Source organism: Saccopteryx leptura, chromosome 4, assembly GCF_036850995.1.
Source record: "Saccopteryx leptura isolate mSacLep1 chromosome 4, mSacLep1_pri_phased_curated, whole genome shotgun sequence".
Lineage (NCBI taxonomy): Eukaryota > Metazoa > Chordata > Mammalia > Chiroptera > Emballonuridae > Saccopteryx > Saccopteryx leptura.
In genome coordinates this window covers 121,580,208-121,597,536 of record NC_089506.1, presented here as the reverse complement: position 1 = coordinate 121,597,536, position 17,329 = coordinate 121,580,208, and the positions used below count along the sequence as shown (strand labels likewise).

At 46.5% G+C, this 17,329-nt stretch overlaps 1 protein-coding gene across 1 annotated transcript in view; it reads right to left on the bottom strand.

Moving 5' to 3' along the window:
- The window catches only part of MFSD11 (major facilitator superfamily domain containing 11), a 253,051-nt gene that overhangs the window by 86,366 nt on the left and 149,356 nt on the right, over nt 1-17,329 (bottom strand). The window lies entirely within an intron of this gene.

Sequence of the window (17,329 nt, the reverse complement as noted above, 5' to 3'; positions counted from 1 at the left end):
GTTTTGTTCTTCCCAATTTGATTATAAGAACATACACTTGTCCAAAGGACCTCCCTGTACTTACAGTTTGACAAAGTTGATCTCCTAGGAAGTTGTCCAGGTCTAGATAATGTCAAGTGTAAGCACAGCTAGGTCCAGACAGACCAGTCCTTGTGTTCTAAAGGCCACAGTGTCACGTATGTGGAATCAGGCACTAGAGAACAGCAGTGAGAGGCTCTGACTCTACCTGAGCCACAACTTCAGGGTTGCCCAGCATGGCAGAGACCCACAGTCATCCATATGGTCCCACCATTCATTGTGTCTGGGATCCACACCCAGGATCGACTTCTTAATGTAAAAGAAGAGTTTATATTCACTTGAAGCAGGTAAAAGTCATGCTCTTTCTCCCTTCTCTACCTCCAGATACTCTTAGCCCAGTGGACAGCAAGGCCCCATTATAAATAACTTGAGGCCCACCCAGCCAAGCATGACTATCTTTCCAGGATACTGGGTCCCTGGAGAAAAATGGCCAAGCTGAGCAAATTCCCGTTGCCACAGACAATGGGAATTTGTATTTTATGCTGTAGTCTTTTGTTTTCTTCTATTATCATTGCCATCAGTTTATTTTTTTCTATTTCCTCCCAAAAGGCTTCCACCAGATTCTCCACCACCAACATCACCTCTACTCCTTATGAGCAAACCATTTTTATTAGTTTTGGTTTGGGCCTTTCAGCCCTCCTTTTTGCTAAGGGTAGCACCCCATATACAGTGTCTCTGGAGATTGACCACCCCATAGAGAATGCTGCTGGCTTCCTCATTCTTTTTAATGCTGCAAAATCTGTCGTATACTACTACTAATCAGTGCAGGTATCCCACATGCAGTTGTTTCAGCCATTTTCCTACTAATGGACATTTGTGTATGTAAGGCAGAAACCGCAGGATGAACCAAAAACACAAGGTTAGTGTATTCCAAAAGGAAATTCTATTTCCTCCGTCCCTCCCTCCCTCCCTCCCTCCCTCTCTCCCTTCCTCCCTCCCTCCCTCCCTCTCTCCCTCCCTTCCCTCTCTCCCTCCCTCTCTCCCTCCCTCCCTCTCTCCTTCCTTCCTTCTTCCCCCCTCCTTCCCCCCTCCCTCCCTCCCTCCCTCCCTTCCTTCCTTCCTTCCTTTCTCCTTCTTTCCTTCTTTCCTTCTCTCTTTCTTTTTATTTTTGCATTTTACCGAATTTAGAAGTAGGGGGCGGCAGACAGAGTCCCACATGTGCCTGACCAGGATCCACCCGGCATGCCCACCAGGGAGGCGATGCTCTCCCCATTAGGGGCAATGCTCCACTGCAACCAAAGCCATTCTAGCACCTGAGGCAGAGGCCATGGAGCACTCGGGCCAACTTTGCTCCCATGGAGCTTTGGCTGTGGGAGGGGAAGGGAGTGATAGAGAGAAAGGAGAGGGGGAAGGGTGGAGAAGCAGATGGGTACTTCTCCTGTGTGCCCTGGCCTGGAATCAAACCTGAGACTTCCACACACCGGGCCGACACTCTACCACTGAGCCAACTGGCCCGGGCCAGGAAATTTTATTTATTTTTATTTTTTTTACAGAAGCAGAGATAGATAGGGACAGACAGACAGGAATGGAGAGAGATGAGAAGCATCAATCATTAGTTTCTCGTTGCGACTTCTTAGTTGCTCATTGATTACTTTTTCATATGTGCCTTGACCGTGGGCCTTCAGCAGACTGAGTAACCCCTTGCTGGAGCTCAGTGACCCTGGGTCCAAGCCGGTGAGCTTTTTGCTCAAACCAGATGAGCCCACGTTCAAGCTGGAGACCTTAGGGTCTCGAACCTGGATCCTTCCACATCCCAGTCCGACGCTCTATCTACTGCGCCACCGCCTGGTCAGGCAGGAAATTTTATTTTTAAAATCACTTGGGGGCAAGTGGACTGAGATCAAAGGGTGTCAGTCTCAAGCTGAGGGAGGGGGCATTAAATATAGAGGATATGCTGGCACAGGGTTCATGCACCTGGGCAAGTTTAGATTAGCATACCACGGTTTTTGTAGCCTTGGTTACTTACTGATTTAAGGAGGGGAATTCTGCTCTGCAGAGACACAAGTTCTTTGATGTAGCACAAACTTAGTGTCCTTGGCAAATCCTGAAGATAGCCAAGAGGTCAGTCTCCCAGGAACAGCTGAGGGCCTAAGTCTGTGAGCCTGCTCTCACAAACAGCTCTTGTGATTTAAAGCTCCCCTAATGCCCAGGTTCCTCCCCAGTGCAAACTTTTTCAGACATTTTTGTGAAGGTAAACTTTTGCTACATTTCAAAGTTAAGGCCAGGCAGCTGTTAGAAGAGAGAATAACAAGCAAATTAACTCTATCTTTACAAAATGTTTGGGTGAGGGGAATATGAGTTTTACAGGGGCTAATTTAACCCTAACAGTGTTGTTTCCAATCTCTTGCTAACTTAAATACCACTTATGAATAAAACTTTGCTAACGTAAATGTCACTTTGGAAGAGTGTTTTCAGGGTAGATTCATGGAAATGGACTGCTGGGTCCATTTCCCAGGTTACTTGGTCAGATATTACTTCCTCATCCCCCAACCCCTACACCAAGTTGCATTCCACCAGCAATTTATTACAGAGCCAATTTCTGTGCTGACCCTAATAGAGTACCTTGTCAAATTTTGGATTTTTATCAATCTGATAGGTCAGAAATGTTAGCTCAATGAAGCTTTAATTTGCATTTTTCTTATGAAAAAAGTTGAGCACCCACTCAAATGTTTAAGGGCTCCTTACTGTTTTCCCTGTAATCTTGTTCGTTTCTGCCTCTGCTTTCTATTGACTACCACTCATTCCATTTTAGTTCTAATATGCCTAACTGCACACTTCACCGATTATTTGACCAGCATTTCCGGCGCAGCACCGGGACAAACCACAGGACTTGAGTAACACCCATCACTTTCTCCGGTATCCCTCCGCGGAGCCTTAGTAGTTTGAGCATCTGCCAATCTTCTGTGAAGGCGAAGTTCTTGATTCCCACTGGGTACTATGTCTTCCCCCGCCCCCCTCTCAATCTACTCTCCTGCCCGCCTCCCTCAGGGCTGGGTCGTCCCGGGTGTCCATGTCCAGTCTCGGTTCCTCAGTGATTGACAAGGTCCTTTATCCAATGAGAAGCGTGGGATGGCTCATGCGATCCACGCAAAACCCCAGCCTGGTGAGTCGGCCTCAGAGGCTGTCGGGTGTTATGGCCAGGGGCTGGCTCTTAGCAAAGACTGTTGGGGTTGTGCTCCTGGTGTGACTCAGAGCTCGAGCCCAGCCTGGCACTGCCCAGTCTTTATACAAGGCTAGAGACCCATCCCCTGCTGCATCGGGGTGCGACCTGGCGATCTATCCCGCCTGGAGCTGGCTCTTAGGTCCCTACCAAGGCCGGGACAGCCCCTAGCACCATGCTAGCCGCAGCAGGTCCCTGCACCCCAGGATCCCACCATTTCCACCTCCCACCAACACTCCCAAGGCCTGTTCTAGAGCGGGCTCGAGAGAGTGGCACTCAGACCACCGGCGTCTCAGACCACCGTCCTGCAGCTGAATCTGATACTCCTCCCCCTTCACCTTCACCCCTTGTTTTTCCACATTCCCGTTATCCTCACGCCTAAGGCAAAATTCAGCAAATCCTAATTGGGCAACTGCACGCACCTATTTTCTCGCGGAGGTGACTTTGGTATCGGGCTGACTTAAGAAGGTGCAAGGCAAATGGATCACGCCTCTCTCACCTGCGCTTGTCCTTGCACTTTGTGCCCTGGGCGCTAAAGCTGGGGATTCCAGAGCACCTCTGATTAAGCCTGAAATCACGCTGGACTCACCACTTGGCCTGAATGATCAAATCGTTTTTATCCCGCCACCCAAATCTAGACCTCTGGAGGTTCTGCACCCCTGGGGAAGGCACCACCAACCTTGATTTGGGGGCCTGATGTGGCCTGGATTCTCTACAAATGAAAAAGAGGGCCGTGCTCCAGACCAGGCTGGATCATCAGGAGTTCCTGAACTACGTGATATAACTCTGTCAACCTGCAATCAGGTTTAAAAAACTCTGGTCTCTCCTTTAAGTACTTTAATTACTTTCTGTTGAGCTTTAACAGACTGTCAATCATTTAGCTCTATCAAAGGTTTATCATATTCAATCTGAAAGCGGTGTTAGCCCGTGTCTTTGGTTGTCTTGTAATCAGCTTCAATGATACTGCAAGTTAAATTTCAGGAGAGGAGGCCGCTGGCAAGGGGAATAAAATTAAGAGAATTGTTCTGGTAAGAAAAGGTTCAGTGAAAGAAATGGGAGTAAGGGGGAAAGCACATAGGATTGTAGTTTCAATATTGAGTGCTGTGAATTGGCACATTATACTTTTCAGACACTTATTGAGCCTGTCTTCATGCAAAGGACAATGCTAGATGATGAAATGCAAAATGAATTTGACTTGGTTTCTACACTCAAGGCAACGTAAGATGAAGGTTCACTAATTTTTCAGAGCATATGCTACGTGCAGACTACTGAGTTGCCTTGCCAATGTTCTCTCCTGGATCTTCACAACTCTATTAAAGAAGTAACGCTCTCCTTTCACAGAAGAATAAACAAGACTAAAAAATTATTGAAGATAACCTACTTTAAAACCGAGCAAAGGATCCGATTATTATTTCTGCAAAGAAGATATACAAGTGGTGACTAAGCACATAAAAAGGTGCTCAACATGTAAAAGAAAGGCAAATCAGCCTGACCTGTGGTGGCACAGTGGATATAGCATCGACATGGAATGTTGAGATTGTTGGTTCAAAACCCTGGGCTTGCCTGGTCAAGGCACATATGGGAGTTGATGCTTCCTCCTCCTCCCCCTTCTTTCTCTCCCCTTCTACCTCTCTAAATGAAGAAATAAATAAATAAACAAACAGACAAATAAATAAATAAAAACAAAAAACAAAGAATTACCATATGATTCAACAATTCTGCTCCTAGGTGATACCCAAGTGAAATGAAAACAGATGTCCTCACTCACCACAAGAAAGAAACTTATGTGATGTGATAGAGGTGTTAGTGAACACCATGGTGGAAATCATTTCACAATATAGAACTATATTAACTTATCACATTGTACACCCTAAGTTACACAACGTTATATGTCAATTCTATCTCAGTAAAGCTGTAAAAAAAAAGTCCACAAAAAAACTTATACATGGCCTGACCATGCGGTGGTGCAGTGGATAGAGCATGGGACTGGGATGTGGCAGGACCCAGGTTCAAGTCCCCAAGGTCGCCAGCTTGAGCGCGGGCTCATCTGGCTTGAGCAAAAAGCTCACCAGCTTGGAACCAAGGTCGCTGGCTCGAGCAAGGGGTTACTCGGTCTGCTGAAGGCCCGCGGTCAAGGCACATATGAGAAAGCAATGAACAACTAAGGTGTCGCAACGAAAAACTGATGATTGATGCTTCTCATCTCTCTCTGTTCCTGTCTGTCTCTAATCTATCCCTCTCTCTGACTCTCTCTCTCTGTCCCTATAAAAAAAAAAAGTTATACATGAATGTTTACAGCAGCGTTATTCATAATAGCTAAAAGGTGGAACCAACTATAACATCCATCGACTGGTAAATGGATAAATAAAAGTGGTCTATCCCTATAATGGAATATTATTCAGCGATAAAAAAAGAATGACATAGTTACACGCTGAAGCATGGATAGACCTTGAAAACATTATGCTGAGTGAAAGAAGCCAGACGCAAAAGGTCACATCATGTGTCATTCCATTTATTGCCACGTTGTGACTTAGTGCACTTACAGACACAGAAAGTAGATTAGTGGTGTGGAGGGCTGGGGGCTGGGTGAGGGAGAAGAGGAGTGACTGCTAATGGGTACAGAGTATGCTAGGAAAGTGAGGACAGCGTTCTAAAATTGTGGTAATGCTTGCACCACTCTGCGAATACACTAAAAGCCATTAAAGTATACTTTAAATAGTTGAATTGTGTGGTATGTGAATTAGACCTCAGTAAGCTGAATATATATTATATATTAGTTTTTGCTTTTGCTTTTGTTTGGTGGCATTTCAGTCAAAATGGCAACATGGGCACATATTGCAGTTTTTTCTTCTGGTCTTTTGAAAGGGTGTGTGTGTGTGTGTGTGTGTGTGTGTGTGTGTGTGTGTGTGTGTGTGTAATAGAGACAGAGCGAAGGACAGATAGGGACAGACAGGAAAGGAGAGAGATGAGAAGCATCAGTTCTTCATTGCAGAACCTTAGTTGTTATTTTTATTTTTTATTTTATTTTATTTATTTATTTATTTATTTTTTTACAGGGACAGAGAGAGTCAGATAGAGGGTTAGACAGGAACGGAGAGAGATGAGAAGCATCAATCATCAGTTTTTCGTTGCGACACCGTAGTTGTTCATTGATTGCTTTCTCATATGTGCCATGACCGCGGGCCTTCAGCAGACTGAGTAACCCCCCGCTCGAGCCAGTGACCTTGGGTCCATGCTAGTGAGCTTTTTGCTCAAGCCAGATGAGCCTGCGCTCAAGCTGGTGACCTCGGGGTCTCGAACCTGGGTCCTTCCGCATCCCAGTTCGATGCTCTTTCCACTGCGCCACCACCTGGTTAGGCTATTTTTATTTTTTTACAGAGACAGAGAGTGAGTCAGAGAGAGGGATAGACAGGGACAGACAGACAGGAACAGAGAGAGATGAGAAGCATCAATCATTAGTTTTTCATTGCGTGTTGCAACACCTTAGTTGTTCATTGATTGCTTTCTCATATGTGCCTTGACCGTGGGCCTTCAGCAGACCGAGTAGCCCCTTGTTGGAGCCAGCGACCTTGGGTTCAAACTGGTGGGCTTTTGCTCAAACCAGATGAGCCTGTGCTCAAGCTGGCAACCTCAGGGTCTCGAACCTGGGTCCTCGGCATCCCAGTCCGACGCTCTATCCACTGCGCCACCACCTGGTCAGGCACCTTAGTTGTTATTGATTGCTTTCTTATATGTGCCTAGACTGGGGGGCTCCAGTAGAGTGAGTGACCCCTTGCTCAAACCAGAGACCTTGTGCTCAAGCCAGCAACCATGGGGTCGTGTCTATGATCCCACGCTCAAGCCAGTGACCCCACACTCAAGCTAGTGAGTCCATGTTCAAGCCGGATGAGCCTGTGCTCAAGCCAGCAACCTCAGGGTTTCGAATCTGGGTCCTCTGCATCCCAGTCCAATGCTCTATCCACTGCACCACCACCTAGTCAGGCTTGAGAGAATATTTTTTAAAATCTGTAACTATGAGAGAAAAAACACATGCCTTGGTGTGTACTAACAATAAGGCCTATTGGTGTTGTGCACAGCTCAGTGATGTGGACTTCATGCTTTATACAATTCAGTTCTTATGAGAAAGGTGGTCTGTGGCAGGTTGGGTCCTCAGGAAATCAACTCAGAAGTGGAGATGGGCATAGAGAGAGTGCTCCTGGGTCAAACCTGTGGGAGGAAGGGGAGGGGGCAGGACTGGGCCAAGGAAGAAGTCATTTGGTATACAGTCTCCTAGAAGCCACAGCAGACTCTGTGGAGAGTTTTGAAGATGAGTTGGCCCTTCAGAGTGCATGTGGTGTGAGGACCAGGCCTTAAACCACCTTGCCCATCAGTCATTGGGTGCTGACTGCCTGGAGCAGGCCCAGTCTCTCCATTGAGGCAGTTCCCCCAGAGGGGCAGTGGAGGGGAACTCCTTCATTCTGTATGGGAAATCTGGGCAGCACATCAATGCAGCCACTATGATTATTATTATTTAAATTTTACAGAAAAAATAAAATTGAGCCATAGAGAGGCTAAGCAACTAGTCCAATGGTGTAGTAAGTCACAGGAGGCATTTGAATCCCCTTCAGCTGGCTGGTTGGCTGCAGGGCAAGGGGTTATATCTAAGTTGTCTCTTCCCCAGGAGCCTTGAGATTCTGGAATGACAAAGGGAACCCACAGCCCAGTGGACCACGGAGGACTGTTCCCTCCAGAGATGCTGCACACCAGGACTTCTGGGTCCTGGGAACATGAACCTCTCTGGACTGCCCAGCAAGGTGACTTGTTAGAGAACTGCAGGGCTGGCCAGGCCAATAGGTCCTCCATACCCACACTTTTTGCCCATTCCCAAAATGCCAAGTTCCTGTCTCCAAGAAGACATGCTATATATAGTCACCTACTGTTTCTGGCTCCCCTGCCCCACCCACCTAATATAAATAGAAGTCACAATATAAATGAAGACCACATTAAAACAGACAAGGAATATTTTTTTAATTTATTTTTCTGAAGTGGGGAGCAGGGAAGCAGAGAGACAGCTTCCCACATCCGCCCGACCAGGATCCACCCAGCATGCCCACTAGGGGTAATGCTCTGTCCATCTGGGTTGTTGCTGTGTTGTAACTGGAGCCATTCTAGCGCCTGAGGCGGAGGCTGTGGAGCCATCCTCAGCACCCGGGCCAACTTTGTTCCAATGGAGCCTTGGCTACAAGAGGGGAAGAGAGGGATAGAGAGAAAGGAGAGGGGGAAGGGTGGAGAAGCAGATGAGCACTTCTCCTGTGTGCCCTTACCAGCAATCAAACCCGGGACATCCACACACTGGGCCGACACTCTACCACTGAGCCAACTAGCCAGGGCACGGACAATGAATCTTATATGGGGGACATGAGCATGCAACTGAGTGTAAGGCTGAGATGCTTAGTGCCCCATTTCCCACCAATAATATAGACAGCTGACACCAAAGATGGGGTCAAACAAAGGAAATAATTTCTGCCACCATTGGAATAACTGTTTTTCACTTACATGCTGTATTGGTCAGAGTTCATACTAGTAATAGGAACCAAGTCTGGCAGATTTAAGAGGAAGAGGAATATACTAGAGGGAAATTGGAGGTCAGATCACCAGGAGGGCTGGAGAACCAGACATGGTCCTGGGAGGACAGCGATGCTTCCACACCCAAATCTTGCAGTTGGCCTCACTGACACTCTCACCCAGGACCCTCTGTTAGCACCATGCCAGCCCCAGGAACTCTGTTGTGTTCAGGTACCTTCTCAAGTGCCTTTTACACTGTCTCCTTTTCTCTTTGGACTTGGCTCCTCAGACAATCTGGAAGTGCAATGGCAACCCTCAACCAAAGGGAGTCTTGGAGAAATGTCCCAGACTGCCACCTGTTCACCACCAGACCCAAACCTCATTGCCCTCAACAAGGGTAACCAGCTCAACAAGGCTCCCTTAACTGACTTTCCTTCCTTCTCGCATATACTACTGGCTTTGGGTATAGCTCATTCCAACATGAATTTTTCTACTCATTTTTTTGGACAGACCTTTTTTATTTTATGGCTTGAGAGGTTCATATTTGTTTTTTCTTATCTAACATTATTAACATTCATGGGAAATTCAAACACAAAACTGAGGCATTAGGAGGCTGTCAAGTAAATGTCAGAACACCTGTATAAACATAAGGTAAGAGCAAGCTGAACTCCAATTATAATTAAATACAGGGTACCACTTGCTTTGTCCCAGGCCATTCAGCACACATCTGCCCATCCCTGGAGGCTACTATTGTTGGCAGAGTCCTTCCCACTGTAGTCAGAAGGGCTCCTGACTCATGGCTCTTTTTTCCCCCCTCTTCTTTTGCAAGTGAGAGGAAGGGAGATAGAGGGACAGGTTCTGCATGTGCTCCAATCAGGATCCACATGGAAACCCCCATATGGGGCTGATGCTCTGCCCATCTGGGGCCATGCTTGCAACTGAGCTATTTTTAGCACCTGAGGCAGAGGCACCACAGAGCCATCCTCTGCGCCCAGGCCAATGTGCTCAAACCAATTGAGCCATGGCTGTGGGAGTATAAGAGAGAGAGAGAAGGGGAGGGGGTGGGGGAGGGGAAGAGAAGCAGATGGTTGCTTTTCCTGTGTGCCCTGATCAGGAATTGAACCCAGGACATCCACACGCCAGGCTGACACTCTAGCACTGAGCCAACCAGCCAGGGCTAATGATGGCTCTTTCTATGAGCAACTCTCCCTCTTATTCTTAGGTATTCTCTAAAAGAACAAAGTTTTTGTTTTTTTAGAAAAAAATTTACTTGAGAGAGAGAGAGTGAGAGAGAGAGAGAGAGAGAGAGAGAGAGAAAGGGCTGGGGGAGGAGCAGGAAGCATCAATTCGTATAGCTGCTTTTTGTATGTACCTTGACTGGGCAAGCCCAGGGCTTCAAATCAGTGACTTCAGCATTCCAGGTCATCCACTGCACCAGCACAGGTCAGGTTAAAAGAACAAACTTCTTAAGTGCTATGTGTGCAATCCTGTGTCCTGGATTCGTGCCATCCCATTATCCCTAGGGTCCTAAGTCCCAGAGAAATGAGAAGTCTGAGTGAAAGGACAAGAAGTGGTGGCCTACCTTCTGGTGATAATGAACCTGTGCATTTGGCTTCTAAGTTTTCAGAAGTTGCAGCTCATCAAACAGGTGGTGACAGGGGTCCTCTTTCACAGGGGTCTTATTGGCATTCTCACCCTCCACACCACACTCACTTGGCATTTCTCTCATCCTCAGTTTGAGTCTTAGCCATAATTCTGGAACAACATAAAAAAACCCAATCAGCATCTTGGCGTATGTCACAAAAAAGCTGGATTTTGCCAGTGCCTTTCTCATTCTCTAACCTCCATCTCTCACTGGTTTGGGCACTATGGCATCTCCTGCATAGACCCTTTGAAGGAAGGCACGTTTTCCCATGTGCAGAATACAAGTCTGTTTAAGGATCTCTGTTTTGAAATTGAACCTTGGGAAGAAGGTTAGTAAAAATTGTATATCAACAAAAGTATGCTGATATTCTAAGAGTCTAGAGATACAGCACTTACCTTTTTATTAAGCATGACCCAAATGGGATGCCATAAAGGTGTCTCTTCTCCTCTTTAATAGACACCATCCTAGTTTAAAGGCCCTATCAGATGTACAAAGATCTTGATGCACCCTTTATCTCCTCATGAGTCCTTGGTAAGGGTCTAGGGACAAGAAAGATAGCATAACAAAAATAATCCTAGGGAATCTGAGATGCATGAAGTGCCACGTCACCGCAGGGGACTAATGTGGAATTTCTACTAGTACAAAGTTTGGGGTGTCCCACAGAAGTAACAGGCTCAGAGAGGGTTCCTTATTTCTCTCTTCAAGCCCTCTTCCCTGGACTAGGCTGAACATTCCTTTGCTTACACTAAACCTGGCGTCTGAGGTGAAAAACGAGTATCTGATATGACCAAGTCTTTGTTTTGTTTTGTTTTCATTCAACTGACGCATCACACATGCTAAATGCTTACTCTGTAACAGCAGTTGATGTACCTACAAACGAGCTATGAGGCTCAAAGAACGCACCGGATAGTAGAGGGAGAAGCAAACAAGACATGTAATAAACCTGTTATTGGGCAAATTTTTTTACAGTATGGTTAGTGCAAAGGACAGAGAACTCAATTCTGATTGGGGTGTAGAGAAATGTAACTTACTTCAGTTTTATTAAACAACACAGGAACCAGGTGATTCCAGGAAGCCCTTTCTGATACAAGAGCTTCATCTGGTATTGGAATGATGATCCAGGGTGAGACGCTGACTGACAGACACAGTAGAGCTCCAGGAAAATGAGACCCGCTTGGTTTCTCCTGCTTGTAGTAATTGCTAAACTTGTACACTGGCGTAAGTTCTGAAGGGTAAACAGAACCAATGTGGACTCCCAACACCCTGGTTGGGACCTTGGAAGGCATCTGGTCGACCAGTTGACACTAAGATTAAATGTAGTCCTATGGCTACAGAATGTCATGGTGCAGGTGCCCAGACTCCTTGGGTTCAAATCCTGGCTGTATCTCTTCCTGCCTGGGTGGTTTTTGGCAAGTTACTGTGTGTCTTACTTTCTTTATCGATAAATTAAAAATTTTAACTACCAACTTTGTTGGGTTGTTATGAGGAAGAAGAAAAGATATATTTAAGTGCTTAGACTAGAGTCTGTGCCGGGTGAGCATTTATTATTGCAACTATTAGTGACTGATTTGCTCAACATTATACAGCTAAATAGTGGCAGGGTGTAAGATGGGAATAGGGAGGCGGATGAATGCTTCCTGCATGGCTGGCAGAAGACACAGCCTACTTGCTATAGAACCCACTGACGCCCAGACAGATCCATGAGCTACAGAGAAACAGTTTTCCCAGCTTGAGAAAGGAGAGGACTGCCAGAGGAGTAAAGGACTTTCATTCTCAAAGACACCTGAGGGTCTTTCTTCTATGATTTGGTAAACAGCTGCCTTTATTGGTGGCTGTGGCGCAGTTCGGTGATAAAGGTCTCCACTGTAAAGTACCCATGTATGACGTGAAGCTAAATGTGCATTTCTGAGAGCCAAGGCCATGCTAAAACTTAAAAACTAAACAAAGCAAATCTTCCTTTTGATATACAGAAAGATCCAATTAACTTTTTGTCTCTAAACAGCAGACTCTTCAGAAACAGGGGCAGTGCTTTGAAACAAACAGACCATAAATGGCCAAAGAACAAACAAGAGCAGCAATGAAAAGTCCAAGTGGTATGTGAATTCAGGTTGTCTCGACAAGTAAGAACTGACCCCTGGCCTGAAGGCACAGAGAGGAGGCTTCCCAGGTGCCTGCAGCATGTATTCCACAAATGAATCTACGCCCCAGAAATGAAAAGAGATGTATGTAATCAGTTTGCTTCTTCTCAGATATCTGTTGGATTAAATGGAGTATTCTACTGGTGCATAAAGGACAAAGTAGCACAAAAGACCAAGGTGGAAAGCCTAAAAAAACCTTTTTTGGGGTCTGATTTGGGTGGTGCCCTTGCTCTGCTTGCTGTGACAGGAGCTGGCACATTCCAAGCCTTGCCCTACAGTTGCCGACAGTCTACTGCCTATACTGGAAAAAAGGAAATGATGCCATGTGGTCATACAAGTCTAGAAGAAGAAATAAAGAAAACCAGAAATGATCAGTAAGATGGTTAGTTTTTTAACTCTAGAAATAGATTTTTGCTTTCCTTTTCCCCCTTTGCTTCTTTAAAATACAATGTATTGCTGAGATTGTAACATACACAGACCTAAAATGTATAAGAAGAAAATCACAAAAGAGGAAGGAAAGGGACAAAATATAGGAACAAAATTTCTATTGTTTCACTGGAATTAAGTTAGTATACCTCTTAAGAAGTAGAGTCAGCCTGACCAGGCGGTGGCGCAGTGGATAGAGCGTCCGACTGGGATGTTGAGGACCCAGGTTCGAGACCCCGAGGTCTCCAGCTTGAGCGCAGGCTCATCTGGTTTGAGCAAAAGCTCACCAGCTTGGACCCAAGGTCGCTGGCTCGAGCAAGGGGTCACTCGGTCTGCTGAAGGCCCGCAGTCAAGGCACATATGAGAAAGCAATCAATGAACAACTAAGGTGTCGCAATGCGCAACAAAAAACGAATGATTGATGCTTCTCATCTCTCTGTTCCAGTCGGTCTGTCCTTGTCTATCCCTCTCTCTGACTCTCTCTCTGTCTCTGTAAAGAAAATGAAGTAGATTCAGCCTGACCTGTAGTGGCACAGTCAGCATTGACCTGGAATGCTGAGGTCGCCAGTTCAAAACCGTGGGCTTGCCTGGTCAAGGTACATACAAGAATCAATCAATGAGTGTATAAATAAGCAGGACAACAAATCAATGTTTCTCTCTCTTTCTTTCTCCTTTCTTCTCTCTCTGGAGAAAAAAAAAAGTTAGCCTGCCCAGGTAGTGGCATAATGGATATAGTGTCGAACTGGGACGTGGAGGACCCAGGTTCAAAACCCCAAGGTCGCCAGCTTGAGCGCTGGCTCATCCGGCGTGAGTGCAAGCTCACCAGCTTGAGGGTGGGATTGGATCATAGACATGACACCATGGTTGCTGGCTTGAGAAAGGGGTCACTCGCTCTGCTGTAGGCTCCCCCCCATCAAGGCACATATGAGAAAATCAATGAACTAAGATACCAAAATGAAGAACTGATGCTTCTCATCTCTCTCCCTTACTGTCTGTCCCTCTCTCTGACTCTCTCTGTCTCTGTCAAAAAATAAATAAAAAAGTTATAGGAGCTTTCCCATCTGGGAGCATGCCCACATCTTTATTCCTTCTCAGGCGTGCATCTTTAAAAACAAACAAACAAAAAACTACAACATACCAATTCACATACAGTAAATTTTGGCAAGAATGTAGAAATTTAATCTCTCAGGTATTGCTGGTGGGACAGTACAATTGGCAGAAAAGTACTTTGGCAGCTCCTCAAAAATGTAAACATAGAGTTGATCTGCAACTCAGTGTTACACTCCTAGGAACCTACCCAAGAGAAATGCAAACCTCTGTCCACACAAAAACTTGTACATGAATGCCCGTAGCAGCATCACTCATAACAGCCAAATATGGAAACAACCCAGGTGCCCATAAACTGATGAACAGAAAAACAAAATGTAGTATCCCCATTTCCCCAGTAATTTGAATGGGTCCTGGACACAGTACAGGTGTAACAATGCATACTCTGTACTACAGTCCCAGGAAAGGACTGTTGTCTTGCCAACAGCTGCTCCATAGCTTCAGGCATAAATCAACCTTTTTTTTTTTTTTTTTTGTATTTTTCTGAAGTTGGAAACGGGGAGGCAGTCAAACAGACTCCCGCATGTGCTTGACCGGGATCCACCCGGCATGCCCACCAGGGGGCGATGCTCTGCCCATCTGGGGTGTCGCTCTGTTGCGACCAGAGCCACTCTAGCGCCTGAGGCAGAGGCCACAGAGCCATCCCCAGCGCCCGGGCCATCTTTGCTCCAATGGAGCCTTGGTTGCGGGAGGGGAAGAGAGAGTCAGAGAGGAAGGAGAGGGGGAGGGGTGGAGAAGCAGATGGGTGCTTCTCCTGTGTGCCCTGGCCGGGAATCGAACCCAGGACTCCTGCACGCCAGGCCGATGCTCTACCACTGAGCCAACCGGCCAGGGCCATAAATCAACCTTTTGCCATGTCTTTCCTCCCAGGTTCCCCTGGTGATGTGTACTTAAGAATTTAGAGGAAGAAAGATGCCAAATCATCATTTTCTTTTCTTTTTTTAAGATTTTATTAATTTTTAGAGAAAGGAGAGAGATGGAAGGAGCAAGAAGCATCAACTCTTCGTAGTTGCTTCCCGTATGTGCCTTGCAAGCCCGGGGCTATCAAACCCATGGCCTCGCCATTCCAGTTGGAGTAGCCCTACCCACTATGCCACCACAAGTCAGGGCCAGATCATCATTTTATTTTTTAAGATTTTATTTATTGATTTGAGAGAGAGAGAAAGAGTGGGGAGGAGCAGGAAGCATTGACTTGTAGTAGTTGCTTCTCATATGTGCCTTGACCGGGCAAGCCCAGGGTTTCAAACTCACGACCTCAGCATTTTAGGTCAATGCTTTATCCACTGCACCACCACAGGTCAGGTCATTGTTCTTTTTTTTTTTTTTTTTTTTTTTTCAGAGACAGAGAGAGGGATAGATAGGGACAGACAGACAGGAACGGAGAGAGATGAGAGCATCAATCATCAGTTTTTCGTTGTGACACCTTAGTTGTTCATTGATTGCTTTCTCATATGTGCCTTGACTGTAGGCCTTCAGCAGACTGAGTAACCCCTTGCTTGAGCAAGCGACCTTGGGTCCAAGCTGGTGAGCTTTGCTCAAACCAGATTCTCCTGCGCTCAAGCTGGCGACCTCAGGGTCTCGAACCTGGGTCTTCTGCATCCCAGTTGGACGCTCTATCCACTGCACCACCGCGTGGTCAGGCATTGTTCTTTTATTTGTTTCATTTATGGAATAGAGCTGTGTGATCCCTTTTAATAATATATATATTTTTCTTTTTTTTTTTAATTTTTTTTAATAGGTTTTGTTTGTTTGTTTGTTTTTACAGAGACAGAGAGTCAGGGAGAGGGATAGACAGGGACAGACAGACAGGAACGGAGAGATGAGAAGCATCAATCATTAGTTTTTCATTGCATGTTGCAACACCTTAGCTGTTCATTGATTGCTTTCTTATATATGCCTTGACCGCGGGCCTTCAGCAGACCGAGTAACCCCTTGCTCGAGCCAGTGACCTTGGGCTCAAGCCAGTGAGCTTTTTGCTCCAACCAGATGAGCCTGTGCTCAAGTTGGAGACCTCGGGGTCTCGAACCTGGGTCCTCTGCATCCCAGTCTGACACTCTATCCACTGCACCAGCGCCTGGTCAGGCAATATATATATATTTTTCAAAGTATAGCATTTTCTATTTTTACCTCCCAAATGGATAAGAATTATGAAATTAAGTTGCTTTTGGCTTGGATGTGATCTGTGATTGATTTGCCTGTCCCTCTGAACTAAAAGCTCTTAATAGAAAGAAGATCCCCTTCCCCAAACTATATCACCCCGAAACCCCAGCCCAGCCTGTGGTGTTTAAGTTCTGACCAAGACAGATGCAGGACACTCAGCATGTAGACAGAGCAATTTGATTTTGTTTTTTTTTTCTTTTTTTTTTTTTTTGTATATTTTTTTGTTTTTTTTTTGTATTTTTCTGAAGCTGGAAACGGGGAGAGACAGTCAGACAGACTCCCGCATGCGCCCAACTAGGATCCACCTGGCACGCCCACCAGAGGCAACGCTCTGCCCACCAGGGGGCAATGCTCTGCCCCTCTGGGGCGTCGCTCTGCCGCGCAACCAGAGCCACTCCAGCGACCGGGGCAGAGGCCAAGGAGCCATCCCCAGCGCTCGGGCCATCCTTGCTCCAATGGAGCCTCGGCTGCGGAAGGGGAAGAGAGAGACAGAGAGGAAGGGGGGGGGGGGGGGTGGAGAAGCAAATGGGCGCTTCTCCTATGTGCCCTGGCCGGGAATCGAACCCGGGTCCCCCGCACGCCAGGCTGACGCTCTACCGCTGAGCCAACCGGCCAGGGCCTAGACAGAGCAATTTGAATATTCAGTAAACACTGAATCCTTAGCAATCACAGGTGTATTTAGTTATTGGGAATTTAAATGAAACGTGACAGTTTTCTCACTCCCTGGCTCACTGCTACAACTTCTTTCACAACATAAATAAGTCATCAAGAACTTGTAGTACCTACAGGCTGAACAGTCCTGTGGGGGCTCACTGTCCTCTTGCCCCTGGATTGGACTGCAGAAAGGGGCTTGTGCGCTAGCTCTTCAGGGCCCACGTGACCGCCGGGCAGATGGCCAGGTGTCTGTGCTGCATGTTTGACATGTGGAGTGTAAAAGACCACCCTCACCTCATCATCTCCCCACACACAGCCTCGTCAGGTGCTTGAAGCTGGGGAGGAAAACGTCGGTGGGCTTCCTGGAGGTTTGGGGATAGGAAGTGGAGGGAGAGATGGATCGCCAAGAGTCACAGC